Genomic DNA, 16,639 nt, shown 5'->3' on the forward strand with positions numbered 1-16,639 from the left:
TGAAATACTGCCATTTATGACAACATGGATGGACCTCAAGATAATCATGATAAGCGAAAATAAGCCAGACAGAAAAAGTTGAAAAATCACATGATATCATTTATATGTAGGATATAAACCTAAAAGCAACAAATGAACAGGATGAACAAACAGAGACTCGTGGACATGGACTATAGACTAGTGGATACCAGGAGATAGGGAGTGAGGGGAGGGGGAGGTAGATGGAGTAAAGGGAGTGAAATATGTGGTGACAGAAAGAAATCCAACTATGGGAGGGGAACACACGGTGTAAACATATATGAATGCCTTACTGTTAAAGTGTACAGCTGAAACTTACTGGATTTCATTAACTAACATCACCATAAAAAAATAAATTTAAAAAATATATATTACATTGTATTACAATTTGCTATCTTTCTTTGACACCTCTTCTCTCAATAAACTATAAATGCCTTAAAGGTTTCTTTTTATACAACGTGACACTTAACATAGCTTCTTTTTCTAGAAATCTGTATTTTTAAGCTTAAAATGTAGTAGAAATTTTAAAAGAATATTTAAAGAAATTGACTAGAAGTCAAGGTCACACTACTGCTTGTTCTTGTTTTTGTTCCAAATATTAAATCTACTGGAAGGCCAGCACAATGTACTAGTCCATGTCAATTTGTTCTATGATAGATTATAATGATGTTTTCCAAATCCTAGACGTACAATTTCCTCTTTGATATATTCTATCCAGTTTGAGTACAACAGACAGTAACTATTCAAGCCCTTTTCTTTTCTCCTTTTGAAAGACTAGGAGAGAGTTAGGGTTAGATGGAACAGTAGGAACATGTCGGGCAGCCTTGTGTGGCTAGAGCCCCTGGGTCTTTCTCGCCTGTCTTTACTGAAATTGACAGAGGTTACATCACAAAAACCTGACAGGGTGCTTGTAAAAATGGAGTCATTATTATCCTCATTCTTTTCTTCCAATATAATCCTTGTTCCCTTTGAAAATAAAGAGTAGGTTCTAGAAAGGGAGTGTTACAAAATGGAACCCCCATATTTCACAGCATGAAATTCAGAATTCTGAAATAGATAACACAAATAGAGTTTTATGCTATAGACTAGGATAATGACTGTACCTCTGAACTTTGAGAGACAGGCTCTAAGCATATAAAGTTAAAGTCATGTCTAAGTCCAATCTTAACTTCTCTCCTCTTCAAATTATATTTAAAATGTTAAATATAACCAACATAAACCATGCGTCGCTAAGCCACCAAAAACGTTCTCCTACATCTTAATGGACTGAAAGCAGCACAATGAAAGGGGGCCAAAGAGAGTGAAAATACAAGGTGGTGTGAAAAGTGCTGTTATTAATACCAAGGTTTTTCAGAGAAGATTTTTGACGTTAAAACGATAATCATGAATCGTGGACCGCTCTGTTGTGTAGGGCACATGGGCTACATGGGTGTTTACAAGGAGGGGGTGGGTGGTGGGGTAAAATACAGCAGAGAAAGAACTAAAAGAAACTAGGGGTTTTGGGAGAAGCCAAATGAATCATAAAGGCTTAATGAAGAATTACATAAATCATGTAGAGGAACCTGTCTTTGAAAATGTGACTTAAGCAAAGGCGAAATATGAGGGAAATTAACCACATCAAAATTTACAGTATAGATTATTTTCTTCAAATAAATATTCACTGATTGCCTGCTCTGTTCTATGCATTGGGCTTGATTTTGGAGAGAACAGTGCAAATGAGACATGGTATGTGTCTCGAGGGTGTGTTTGTATATTGGGAATGAGGAGGAGGAGGAAGGAAGGAAGGGAGGGAGGGAGGGAGGGAGGGAGGGAGGGAGGGAGGGAGGGAGGAAGGAAGGAAGGAAGGAAGGAAGGAAGGAAGGAAGGAAGGGAGGGAGGGAAGGAGGGAGGGAAGGAGGAAGGGAGGAGGAAGGGAGAGGAGGGAGGGAGGAGGGAGGGAGGGAGGGAGAATGGATAAAGTAATGAAAAAGAATGTAAAGGTAAAGTCAAAGGAGAGATTTTTCAGGAAAGGAAGAAATGGTAGAAAAAGCTTCATTTGAGTTAACTGAGCAGGTATTGCTCATGCAGATGTTAACCAAAGGGTATCACTTGATAAAATTAACCACCTGAAATGCCAATTTTGCTTCTTTTTTCACAAATTCCAAAACTCATGTCTGTTAAGTTACAGGGAAACTCAATTATACTCCTGCATATTGCTAGGCATGTTACAGCAATCATATTCTTGATAACCAAAAAATCACACATAGTTTGTAAGGAAATAATGATACTGCCTTATAAAACATATCCAACAGTAACACTACCTATCTCTCTGACAAACACTGTAGAACCCAAACCCAGAAAACACAAATTAAACATAGAATAAAACAGGTTTAAAATAATTCAAAAGGCTGGAGATTGGAACCTGCAAGAAAATGAAACCAAGCGTGTCTGATTTAAACAGGAAAGGAATTATTAAAAGAATATTAGATATATCTCAGACACATTGGAAAAGTTAGGGAAGCAAAAGCATGGCTATGCAGCCAAGAATACTGCCCCACATCAGGCCACTGTCCTGGCAGGATTAGAACACCAAGGATGCCATCTCAGGGAACTGGACTCTGCAGGCTGCACCACCAGCATTGCTAGCCCTGAACACTGGACACAGGGCAATTCACTGCTCTACCTACCTCTGAGATTCAACCCAGCCGTGCACCTGCTTCTTCTGACAGAAGAGAACTTTTCAAAGTGCTACCTTTTCAGGGATGAGTGCATCTGACTTGGCAGCAGCCAGGTCACAAGTCCTTGTCCTAGCTACAAGGAAAGCTAGGAAAATGAGTATCTAATATTTTCACTTTCTATAATAAGAGGTGGATAAATCGCTTCTGAGACTCATAGGAAAAAGGTAATTCCCATACTTGGTAATACGGTGCAAATGTCAGGTAACCAAGAAGAATGGCAGGCTAAGAGGTAGTTTTCTCTAGCAGAAAGAATATAGAATTTAAAGTGAGCCAAATTTCAACTTGAATATCTCTTCTGTCTTTTATTAAGTATGTGACAACTTCTCTGACTGGGTTTCTACATCAGTAAAACTGGGAAAACTATGTCTACATCTGATGTATGGAAGAAAACAAACAAATACACACACATATATAATTTGGAATTGATTAGCCTAGACTTTTTCTTTCTTGGCATCTTTTAATAATAGGAAAGAGCTTTCATTTACTGTGGAATATTTGTGTTGTTTTGCCTAAAGAGGATAGATTAAAAACAACTTTTAAAACTCATTTATAAAAGATTCGAATCTACTCTAGGATCACGTAGGAATGTGAAGTGGAGGAGGCTCTATGCCAGTTACCTTAGATTAGGAGTTCTAACGAAACCACAATTTTGCAACAATGACAAAAAGAAAGGAAGAAGGAAGGAAGGAAGGAAGGAAGGAAGGAAGGAAGGAAGGAAGGAAGGAAGGAAGGAAGGAAGGAAGGAAGGAAAAAGATAGGGGAAAAGATAAAAGCCTAGTTAGAAGAGAGAATGGGTATCCATGGAGGAAAAAAAAAAAGGAAACATCTAATTTTAGAATTTGTAGAGCACTCACACTTTCTCCTTTCCCTTCTCTCTTCTTTGGGAGTAGGTAGACATCTCACAGACAGACCATTATGCTGTTTGTTGAGCACCAAGGCCTGCAGACAATTGGAAATAGGGCAAAGGTTACTCTCTTTAATTTCTCACTGAGCTGAGGCTCTATGGCAGGGGCTCTAAGGCTTTGTAAGGGTTTACAGAAAGGTGCCGAAGTAATCACAGGCAAAGCTAGGTGGTCACTGCAGGAGTCCAACAGGGACCATCCATTAGGAGTATTGGGGAAAAAGAGCTGGCACTTGACCCCATCATATTTCTGACACTAGGGGTCTGCAGATAGTATGCCTCCTAGGCATCAAAGCCTATCTCAAGTGTCACACCAGAGAACGAGCATTTACAGACTAGTTGCATCAAATCTTACCAGGCAGCCAGTGTTCAAGAAGAGGCAACAAGCAACCACAGAAATGCCCCCAAATTCATCACAAAGAGCATGTAGTCCCTCACAGAAGTAGTCTTACCTATACTTCAGGCTTCATCAAGCACAGGTGAAAGAATGCAGGCCAGAACTCCTTCACTGAAAGTAGATATTGATCATAATAAATATTGAATGTGCCCTGAAAAAAATTATCTAAATGTATCAAGATACTCCTGCAGTAGTGGAGATACTTCTCCACTACTCAGCTTTATCAGTAGGTAGAAGAACAGAATAATGTTGACAAGATATTAGGAAAAAATTGGACACTACATATTTGTACGTTGCTGAGTTGAGACTGTTCAATGTATGCTTTTATAATTATTTCACAGTTGCATGTGGAGGAGGATAGAAGGAGAGAAAATGTGTGGAGGCAGCAGAATAAAAAACTGAAGTCAGTCATCCATCACTAAATTGAGTAAATCTTACCTAACAGAATAGATTTTATCTGGTACTTGAGCATCTTCCAATTCCAATTAAAAAAAAAAATCTAAGAATTGTTTGTGAACTTATGGTTTAATGCCTTTCATAGGAAAAAAAATGTGTTGTACCTGAAACTTCTATTTATTCCAGTAGAACCATTATAACATTTAAGCTGAATTCTTTGCTGATTTAACTAAGAGCTACTCAAATCTTGACTGGCATGTTGTATATCCCAATGTATTGCTAATAATAATCATTAACTTTAATAATAGCAATAATTTCCAGTACACAATGTGACTTTCCTCTGAGAAACTCAAAACAACTTCACACTTACTATGTTATTTGTTCACAGGCATCCCTGTGAGGACTGCAAAAGAACAGGAAGGGTATTGATTGTGCTATATAAAAAGGCCCAGTGAGGTTAAGCATTAGACTAAGGTCACAGAGCTAGTCTGTGGCAGACCCATGGTAGATATTGTTAAGGGTAACTACATAAACTAGAGTTGAGCTAAACCCAGTTCTAACAGATTTGATTAAGGGAGACTGGATCTACTCACCAGAGTCATAAAGTCTTTGCCCTGAATGGACCTCAATTTCTCTTTCTAAATGAACCGCAAATCAGCCCATCTTCCTTTCTTTAAGTTGTTAGGGTTGTGGTACCTTCCTGGTCTTCATCAAGCTCGATGTTTCAGTGAAAACAATGGGTAATTCTGCTCCCCAGGATTCTGACTATAAGCAGTCGCTTGACAGTAAAGTATTTCTAAAATTGAAGGAAATTCTTTTTTATCACAATAGTTGAAGATCACAAAGTTTAATGTGATCTCTGTAAAATTGCCATTAACACTATTTTAATAAAAAAAGATATTATCAAGGTGGCATCTGATTGGCCAATGTAGATTGATTGATTTTGCCCTTTTTTACTTGACCCTACACCCCTCATATATGTATACACACTGGCCACTTTAGATATATGCTTTAGGCTAACATTATTGGTTTCTTGGTGCTGTTACCAAGATCTCCTTCAACACATCTTTGCTTCCAGTTCTTACCCATTATTTACCAAAATCTACACTTTCAATTCAATTATTTTGCCACTGGCTTCATTCTTGTTTCTAGAATTCAACATGGAAATTTTGGGCAAGAGCTAAACTTTCTAAAACATAGCATAGATCCTTTGAATACAAATGTTAGCAAAAATTTTAGTATGTTGGCAAGTTGGTGGAATGGAGTTTTCTCCCAATTATAATGGGTTCTATAAAAGAAAATTTACCTTAATTTTATTTACTAAGATAAACTATATTTAAATCTTTGTCAGAATCAGTAGGTTTCCTCTATAAAAAATGAAGCTTGCCAAGTTTTCTTAGGGTTTACAAAGACACTCTCTACAAACAACAGTCTTCCCTCTGTGGTGGCATGAGTGTAGGGTAAAGGGGGAGAAGTGAAGTCTGTGAAGCTCAATCTTTCACTGACAAAAAGCTGTGAGTGATATTTATGAGCCGTCATGATCAGAAACTTCATTGTCTGCAGTGAGGTTATTGACCAAGTCATATTTGGTAATATGAAGCCATCAAGAAGCAGTATCACATTCTAGCTTACTCTATGGGGGGGTTGACTCTGTCTTCTTATGTATCATTCCCTATGAAATTTCCTTGATCTATTTTTCTTCCACATTGTATGTAGAGAAGCAGCATATAGGAAAGATCACAGTTTCACATTCTAGTTCTGGTTCATCCTTCACTCACTAGGAAACTGTTTCCTTATCAACACAACAGAAGCAATAATACCCATCCTATCTCTCTTGAAGAGCTATAAGAATAAAATAAAATAATGGAAAAGTGCTTGGTATACCATAAAGAACCACTCAAACAATTCACATATATAGCACTGTTTTTGTTCTTTTCAAAACACTCTAACTAGGACTACATTTACTCTCTTTTCTCAAGGAGTGAACGGCTCTTTTCAAACCCTAATAAATGTCAAGGTTATAAAGGTACAATAGCATTTGTAAAGTTCAGCTTAAAGGTAAACAGGGCAGCTTATTAGCATCCATGAGAACTGCAAGTTAATTTTAACCTAATAAATATTCTGAAAATACTTATAAGATAGGCCATTACATCAAAGAAACAAATCCTTTAAAGCGATGTTATACTCTACTGGTTTCTGGGCATGCTGCTAGTTCGCTCTTTTTGCAAACTTTTATGATGCCACTATCTTCAGCGATAGTCTATCTGTGAGCTTTGAAGTCAGACAGCCTAGATTCAAACCTTCCTCCCTACATATTATTCTGTGATTTGGGGCAAAGTATATGCCTCGATTTCTTTAACTGTAAGATAAAATAATAATGTGTGCTTCATGAGAATGTTAGGAAGATTAAATAATAAACATAAAATACTTGGCATTTGATATATAGCAATATGACACAAATTTTAGCTATATTATTAATAATGATGATTATTATAATTGTTAATAATTATTATGTATTATTAGAATGTATTTGTGCATTAGGAATCTTCCTAATCACTTTAATATTGAATGACCTAATACATAACCGTGAGCTGTTCCGGAAGGGAGTAAGATGTTTCGGTGTAGAGAAATATAAACAGGATGATTTTTCACCACCGATTTGCTTTAAATAGGCATTAGTTATAATCATTTCCTACGTGTCTTTTTTCCTTTCAGTTGTCAAGTATAATTGTCTATTGTGGCAGAATTCTCAGAAATGTCTATGCACTAAAATAGAATTTTGAGGTGCTATATGTAAACAAGAAAGGTATAAAATATATAAAAGTTTAGAAGAGCCAGGAGCCGTAAACACAATAACAATTGTATATGACAAATCATACAGGGCTTTTGAGCACGATGACTGCATACTAAGTTACAAGTGACAACAATCACAATGCAGGCAAGAGAAGGCATCAATTTTTCATGATTCACAGGCTTCAAGTTTAGAAGGTGCAACACTTCTACACAGTCACACACATCAAGTAGAATAATAAATAATTGCTACATTTGGAGAGAAGTATTCTGCCTCTTCTTCAGAAAATAAAAGAGAACCAAAATTGTTTCCTAAATTTCCAGGTCTAGAAAATGTACCCATTTGCTAAATAATGTGTGCCCTGAGGAAAAAAAAATGTTGACTGCTTACTATTGAAATAGCCACAGAAAAGTTGTAGGAGGCATATTTCAGCAACTCTGAACTTCTCTTGGTTCCTGAACAATTATCTTCTCTTTTAATTTAGAAACTTTCCATCCGTTCCCTCTGTCTGCAACACTTATCCATCCCCATCCAACTCCTATTTGCTCTTTGTGTTAACTTCTCTTAATCCTTGACTTCTGTTTAAATATCACTTCTACTACCAAAATTTCTCAAACTCCCCATGTCTAGAGATGCCCTATGACTCACATGACTTTCACTTTGCCTATGATGCTCATTTTCACACTGAATCTTACTTAACCCACTTACCTGTATCTCTTACTGGACATTAAGCAAAGTGAAGGCAGGAGTCTTGTCCACACTGCTATCATTGCATCCTAAGCACTTAATACAGTGTCTGACACTTTGTAGTTTCCTGTATAATAATGGTTGAAATTTTGGTTCAAATTTTAGCATCACTTTCAAATAGTGGCTCAGAAAATACAGCTATTGTATGCTTTATAAATAATTTCATTGTTTTTTCAAATAAATATATACTAGAACATATGTGTGGTATGGTCTTCATAATGGTTTTACTTTTTCAATGCCCATAACCAAGAATCTATTTAGAAAATACTTAAAAATAAGAGGTAAGAGAGCATTATTTTTTCCCTTTTCCAGGAAAGTAAACTCTAAAGCCTTCCAAGAGTACCTCAGTCATTTTTGCATCCTAGGATACCAAGGGAGCCACTTACTCTGGGTTTTAGTTAGGAAATGAATAGGAAGAACATATGTAAAGGAAGAATAAATGAACCAAGAAATAGACAAAAGTCCTGACTCCGTTTTGTCTAAGTCAAGACTTGGCTCTGGTCTTAGCTACCTATATAAACAGAAATCAGCTTAACTTTTGCAATGGCATCATGTACGGTGACAGTATTAGGTCAGGCAATTTCTAAGACAGAAAAGTTTGCATACCATTAAAACAGAAATAATAGTCAATTCCTCCAAAAGTTCTTCAATTACCTGGTTGGAATCTAGATAAAATCAGGGAAACTGGGGCCACAAAAGTGTGTTCTCGAGCTTAAGAGGATGTGGAGGTTCACTTTGGTCTCCTTGGGAGCGATGCACAGACAAAGGGACAGGAGATCCCAATGGTGGGGTCTGTATGCAGGGACGCTCACAACCCTGAGTGGTCATCATTTTCCCCTGTTCATCTGATACTATCTCGGTTCTCTTCCATTCACGTGGGTCCAGTGCTAAAATCTGTGTTTGGTCTATTAAATTTCATCAATGTTTAATAGATAAAAGTTTGGACTCAAAAAAAGAAAGAAAAGAAGAAGAAAAACAAACAAATAAAAAACAGTTATTAAGTTAGTAACTATACTATTATTTAATGGGATTTATTAATTGCTTCAAGTCTCTAGAGTTCTGGACCAATTATTTCTTTCAGTGCACACAACTGAATTCTGCATGAAACCAGTAGATCTCAGCTTTTTTTTTTTCAGTTATGTTTACTTTATTTAATAGATAGCAGTAGTCTCAAAAATCTTTCTCTTCAACAGATGTTTGATCCCCTTGAAAACTTTTGAGCTTGAATGTGGAGCATTACTCCATCAATAACATGATTTTACTTCCTTTTCTTCAGAAGAGAGGACTAAATAGTTGTCAAGAACCTGGTCCCAATCTGGCACGGCCACTTGCCTGGGATGGCCCTCTTTCTCTAACCAGTGTTCTAGCTTCATACCTTGATAAAATGGAATAATAAAAAGGTTGTGTTTACTGTTCAGAACATTGATGGAATTCAGAGCTAGTTAGTAAAAATAATAAGAGTAATGATGAGAAAGTTTTGTAGCTTTATAGACACATATTTGTATTCCTAGTTTTAATGAACCATTAATAAATAAGTTATCTGTACTAATGGGAGGTAATAACTGCTTTAGGCCTCTAGAGTTATTCTGGACTAATTACTTCTTTCAGTGCACAAAGCTGAATCCTACATGAAACCAAGACTCGTTCCCCACTTCAGAGTGATTTGTTTTGTGGGTCATTATAAAGTAAAACAAAAAAATAACATATAGAGCAGATCCTTCTTGATCATTGTTTTGAACGGGCTTTTCCAGCAACCATTACCACAGATGTTTTCCTTTTCTTCCATGATAAATGTGAAGAATCTCATGTGTAAATGGGAGTAGTGAAGTGAGTTAGGAGACACAAATGGAGCATCTGGCCCTCTCCTCGAGAGCTATCAGTTATCCTGGAGTACCCTTAGAATCCAAAGCAATTTACTTGTTTGGAGGCAGTTTTGGAAGGCCTGACACACAGGAAGTTAAGAGATGTGTTTTGGAAGGACACCTGAAAAATATCTGCTCATCAAAAATATGATCTGCAAGTTTCCACGGGGACTAAAATTCTACCATAAGAGTTAGGTCTTTGAGCTAAAGGACTTAATTTCAGTTTCATAACATTTAAATAGAAGTAGAAAGGACATAATGTAGCTACTTCTAGTCATCAATATAACAACATAAATGAACATATCAGATAAGATTCATTCACTTAACAAAACTCTATTAATTAGGATATTAAATAACTAGGTTTAGAACAAGAGGAAGATAAAAGGAGGAGGAAAAAAAAAAGCTCCAAAACAGAGTTGCCCACTGAGAAGAGAAAATCAAGGTTTGAATATCAGAGAAGGGGAATAAGAGCTAAAGCAGATAAGTATTGGAGAGGGAAATGTCTACTTTCTAATTTTGGTAACACTTAAAAGAAATAGTCCAGTCCTTAAAACATTCACTTGTTCAACAATTTTTAAGTACCTAATAGGTATCAGGCACTGTGTTGGGCACCTGGAATACCCGTCTCATGGGCAATTATGGGAAGAGAAAGAAGGATAAAATTTTCTTTTGTACTTTACTGGTTCTCTCTGAAAGCCCCAGTCATAGAAGAAAATGTGCTCTTGGTTTTACTTTCAGAACTGAGAAACAATTATTTTGGCACAAAATAAACATCTGAGAAAAAAAGAAGGGTATTATATTAACTGATTTCTTTGTTTCATCTTGTCTCAGCTTTACGTGGAGGCCCCGTAACGTGGTGGGGCAAGGGAGCAGAAGGCATATGAAACAGTAAATCCATCTGAGGCAACATGGCAGAACAGGCTGAAAAAAGATGACCAATGGACAAACCTCTGAAGGCAGCAGTTAATGTATCCAATACAGTCCTATCTCATACTAAGTTATGTCAATACCTGTTTTCACTTATATTATAGGTATGAATGTTTTCTCCTTAGTCTTGACATTTTCTTCTTTGACGTGGGAAATCAAACAGTGTGACATTTCTGGCTTCTTGCTATCTTTGGTTACAGAGACATAGATAAAGTAACTTTCTGAAATTGGTAAATTTGCAAAAAAAAAAAAAAATAAACCAGAATGCTTAGCTCTGCCCCTCCTTCTCCTCCACTGAAAGAGCTCCTTCATGACAAAAGTCTGACCTGGTCAGGCTCCTGTGGCGACCAGGCCTGATCTAACTTTATCTGTAACTAGGTGGGAAACTCTGCTTAACTTTGTGGTTCCATTAACAGGCCCATTTTCTCCACCTTAACTTTTATTTTTGCCTCCATCTGAGATTCCTTTGTCTTATTTTAAAGTTTGTTTAGAACCTGGGTAGGGAATAAGATGCTATATTTTGGCCCCACTCAAAGACCCAAGTCTTCAGTTAAGTCTATTAAACACAAGTGTTGAGTAAACTGTGCTTTAGGAAGTAAATGTCTCTATTTTGTAAGAGAAGTGGTTCAGAGAAAGCTGTAGAAGTATAAGGGATGTAAGATGGCCTGAGGCGATCTCGGTAGAGGACCAAAGCAACAGTTCAATAGAAGAAGTGCTGGGTAACAGAGAAAATAATAAACTCTCCAAGGTAATTGTCTAAAGCACATGGGGAAGAAATAGGAGTTGTGCGACATGGGTTCAGATAGTAAATGGAGGGAGACCCTACAAAACTGTAGAATTAGGGACTGACTTGGCTTAAATGTGCATTTTCCTCGGGTGTCAGGCTCTGGGACAAATGCGTCTGTGCCAGTTATTAATCTATTGCCTCTTAACTTCAAACCTACCTTTACTTCGCCACTTTATGATGAAAGCCAGGACTCTGCAAACTATGGTTTTCCTTTGCTTTCTGGTCAATAGGGGATGCTGAGGCTCCTGAAACTCTGAAAGAGGAAGAAGCACCTTTAGCTTCTGCTTTTTTATTTTCTGTTTAGAGTTGTCAGAGAGCAGCTTGGAATAATGTGGGGACATAGTGTTCCCCTCAGCGTTCTCTGCAGCATTCATTAACTCCAGGCTGGCCTCAGGATTCTGTGAGGAAGCCCCAGGGTTCTTCTTTACCCAGTGCCAGACAATGTTGTTGGAGCAGCCATGCCCCTGCTCGGAGGTTGTAATTTCAGCCTTCCAAAGGTATCCCTTTAAATTACTAAATTCCTTCCTGGTCCACTTACCCCACAGTCACAGTCTGCAGTTGCTACATCTGTTACACCTTCAAGTTTTCTTTACCCACCTTTACCACATTTCCCCTACTTAATAATTATTTGTATTAAATTTTCCCTGTTCAAAATATTAGTGTGGTTTCTGTCTTCTGACTCAAACTTCACTGATATAAGGTCACATTTATAATAACAGTCCCAATTTCTTAGTAACTTTTCTCTACCTATTAATTCAGGATGTCCAGTTCCTACCAATTCCAATTCCTACTACCACCACAACCAGGTATTTCTGAGATCTCACAAAGTGTATTATACAGACTTATGAAAAAATACTTTCCCAGTGGTATCTTTTAGGTATCAACTGATGTAGAGTATCATATAACAGGGGACCACAGTTCCCCAGGGGCCATCACTGGACCTTCATATAATTAGAGCTTCAGTTCTATGACAAAGCACAGTAGGAGTTCCGTTGTGTTTTATTCAGGAAGAAGATTCTCAACACAATGATGCCGGGTCCCTAATGTTTTACAAAGATTGTAGGAAAACTGTGCTTTATGACTTTTGTTTATTTACATCTCTCTCATACTAAGTCTCCATAGGATTCAGACATGTGTTCGACAGGGAGTTGAACGAGTGATGGGCAACATGCTGACCTTGAGATTGGCACTGCTCTTCTGTGGCTAAGGTTCACTTATTGCAACATACTTAACCTTCTTTGTTCCTTAAGACAATTTCTTCTAAAAGTTCTCTCAATGCATAGGAAAAGTGCCCATCCCGCCAGTTTTCCAGACAAATCGCATTATGTTTATATCTCACTTAGAAGCCCTCCACACTTGTAAAAATGTACAGAGATGTAAAGTAGAATAGTACAGTTTAATAGTTCAGTATAACTGGAATATAAAATGACAGATGATGGAGAGAGAAGGGAGTAGCAGAAGATCAAGTCTTTTAACTAAAAAGCATTTGTTTATGAATGTTAAACAAATCACACTTACATTGTGGACAATAAGGAGCAATGTATATTTCTTACAAATAGAATTGGATTCAGAAAATAGATGGGCAAAAAGAGGAATTAATCTAAAAAAAAAGAGAGAACCCCTTACTCCTCATCTTTCTTTCTCATGGACAGAGACCACCAACAGAATCTGGGTCAATACTGATAAAATACATTAAATTCCTCTTATGAAAAAAATGTCCTCTAACACAAAACAGGATAGATTAAGCAGTTCTTCTCAGTTAATCTGATTTTTAAAATACAACATCGAACATAATCTCTATTCTTACAAAAAACAATGAGTTTGATTTCCAATAGATGCAAATCACACGTTCCTCACCATTTTTAAGAAAAATGACCATACCTTCCAAAGATGACATATGAGAGTTTAATACACAGAAAAATCAACATAGGAATCCATTGTTAAATATAAATGGATGAATTACCTTCTTGGATGAAATCGAAATAATCTTTCTATATGCTATTTCAGTAGAAAATGGATTTAAATGACTGATATTTTTTTCTAACAGTTACATGATTTGTGCTTCTCCACATCCTGGAGAAGGGGAATATACTGAAATTGAAAAGGATCTGATAAGTCGGAGCCCTGATGCTTAAACTTCATGAGTCTCATCTTAAATTCACTTCTGGAGCCAGGAATTACATATATTTTAATTTTTAAGGATGACTTTAAAAGTTTAAAGTGCTCATTTAAATTAGTTGTACATATAAGGTTAAAAACTCCAATAAGATCAGATAAATTATTTCCAAGTTTCAGCTTTTTAAAATTTGAATTACACATGTTGTTCAGTCTAAGAGGATATGATAGACTTTGCATTAACCTGTGAAACTTGCTAGAGAAATAATTAAAGTCACTTCCCTTACTACTAAATGATCAGGGACAATATTCATATCCCAACACATATTTGCATATATGCTTTAAATATACCACTAGTTATTCAACCCTGAATAAATATCAATCAGAATGCCTGAGTACCAAGACAATTGCCCATTTCATATAATTTTTTGCATATTTCAAAAAAATTTATATTACCTATATACCATAAATCTGATTACACAGTAAGAAAAAAATTCTGAGAATAACAAAATACCATTTAAAGCACTGTCTTACAATAGTTCACTTAAGCATGTAGAGTACACAATGCAGTTCCTAAGAATAAAATTGTAAAGTAATCTTCTTTATGTTTAAAAAAAAAAAAGCGGGGGGGGGGGGGGGAGAATGGCATTCTAAGATACAGCTGCATAGACTATATGATGAATATTCAACATATGAGAGACTAATTTGTCTTTACTCCATCATTAAGCATTTTTGTGACAAGCTGGGTATTCATCCCATTAGGGTTTTTTGTGTATATGTATTCTTTTTGTCAAGTGCTTGCTCATGCCCTTTCCTGACATCCTGCAAGACTAGCCTTTTCTTTTCTTTTTCAAATTTCTGATTACCCATATTGTTAGAAACTCACACTCGGAGAACTCTTTTTAATAATAGGAAGACAAAACCTTTATAAAAACTCTCATTCCGCCACCAAAAGCTTGATCTAATAACTTTTTCCTCGACACACTTTAAAAAAAAAAAGGTATAAGATATAAATGGAAGATTTTCATTACTCACTAGGATTCCACCTCCTTTATACTTTAAGATTACCCCTAATTCAGGAAAAGATGACTCTTATTTTACATCTGAGGCTACCACTTCAAAGATTGCATCTTCCAAAGTAAATTATTCTTTTCATACATCCTCCATTGCTATATACAAGATGAAACATTTGACTGGGGGGCTTGATCTAGTTTTAGGTCATTCACTGAAAAGACATTCACCTAATAGCTCAGTGAAAATCATGTCCGAAATGAATTCTTAGTGTTAAGCTGGAAAAGAATACAAGTAACAGTACTAAATTCTGACCTCTAGACCCTCTCTGGTACACCCCACTCACTGAGAAGCTTACTATGAGATTTTTCTATAAACTAGAAGTTTGGGAAACCTGTGCACTAGGTTTCCTAGTTTCTTTCCAAAAGTTTGGTAAGAAATATTCTCCATGTTAAAAAAAAAAAAAATCCATATGAAACCGCATCATCAATGTAAGGCAGAGTTGTGGCCCCTACATTAATTATGTATTCAGTGCCTTCTCTATGTATTTCACTGCTTCTGAGTTCATGACCAAACATCAATACACGTTAACGCATTTTCAATATTTGTAAGTTAAGGCTTAGATCTGGGTGTTATCAAGAATGGTCCTGCTACTCCATTAAAACTCACCAGTATCTCAATTTTACTACTAAGAGGCATCCTCGGGAATTTATGCAAGCTAACAGTTTTTTAAAAAATCTAATTTAAATCTATATTAGGGATAAAGTTACCAAATGTCTCACTTCTACTATTGCCCCTCTCCCTTGAAATACTTACACTAGAAAGGGTTTTGTTTGCCACATAACAGAATGTGTAAATAGGTGGCTAAGTTCAAAATCATACATGCAAAGTGATCACTACAAAGTTAAACAGGTAATAGAATCGCCTACCAATATAAATAGCAGTGACTAGTAAATGAGAGACAAATTTCAGAAATGTATGTTTTTCTCAACAACGGTACGTTAGAATGGCACATATTTACCATAAATATCCAGCAACATAACTTAGCTTGCTTCACTGAACATCAAATAGTTGTTAAAATAAATGTGAAATTTAATGGCTTTCCAAAAGACATTGATGATTTCCCATTTATAATGCACATACATGAAAAAGACAAATATATAAATCTGTTTATGTAGAAATGGCACGTTAGACACATTTTTATAAGTATGCCCAATTGGAATTTGATTTTTAAGAATTTAAAGAATGTATACATGCCTATTGTCATAAATGAGTAAAAATTTCTCCCTTAAAAATAACGTTACAAGAAAAATTCAACTAACAATACCAGAAATGGAAGAATGAACCCTGGTTACCATGAGAGTTTCCTAGAAAACAGTCATTTCTTTAAAATTTTGACTTGGTATTGAAGGATATTTTAAAACATTAGGCTTTTTTATTTTGTTAATATAGAGTAGACATTATTTTACACATAAAATCTAGTTGATTTAATGTTCCTAATGAATTGATTTCTGATTACTTAAGGTTTTACTGACTGAAGTCTAAATGGCACTTGAATCCTAGTATGGTGTTATGCCCAAATTAGAAAGGTTACTCTAGTTTAAAAGTATGGTTTTAATTGTTCAATAATAAGATATTGCTATGATGACACATTATCATCAGCAAGCATATGCCAAATGAATTCTCTCTTTTTCTACTGTTCTAGAAATTCAATCGAATATTGGAATCGGAAGAAACACAATTTCAATTGGATGTTTTTATACTCTAGTTCACCTTACATTCATCCACACACACACACATCCTAGTCCATTCTCCAACCTAAATGTAATTTTCAAATAAAGGTAGGGAATGTGCTCTAAACAAAACAAAAATAAAGGTGGGATTGTTGTATGCCTCACAATAGTGCTGAAATCGTGGTTCAGATTAATGAAATACACTAGAGATGTGTACCAAACAAGTTTTAAGCCACT

General features: G+C 36.1%; 1 long non-coding RNA gene across 5 annotated transcripts in view; it reads right to left on the minus strand.

Moving 5' to 3' along the window:
* LOC107509152 overlaps window positions 1-16,639 on the minus strand; it is a 153,147-nt gene that overhangs the window by 68,039 nt on the left and 68,469 nt on the right. The window contains exons 3-5 of one of the 5 annotated variants that reach the window (XR_004952509.1): window positions 5,023-11,796; window positions 4,089-4,144; window positions 3,590-3,674 (exon numbers count right to left, since the gene is read on the minus strand). This is a non-coding gene — a long non-coding RNA (uncharacterized LOC107509152). Of the gene's footprint in view, window positions 1-3,589; window positions 11,797-16,639 lie in introns of all 5 variants that reach the window. The other 4 variants (XR_004952507.1, XR_004952510.1, XR_004952508.1 and 1 more) reach the window with 4 other exon arrangements.

The sequence above is a fragment of the Rousettus aegyptiacus genome, unplaced genomic scaffold (assembly GCF_014176215.1).
Source record: "Rousettus aegyptiacus isolate mRouAeg1 unplaced genomic scaffold, mRouAeg1.p scaffold_m13_p_8, whole genome shotgun sequence".
In the NCBI taxonomy this organism is placed as follows: Eukaryota; Metazoa; Chordata; class Mammalia; order Chiroptera; family Pteropodidae; genus Rousettus; species Rousettus aegyptiacus.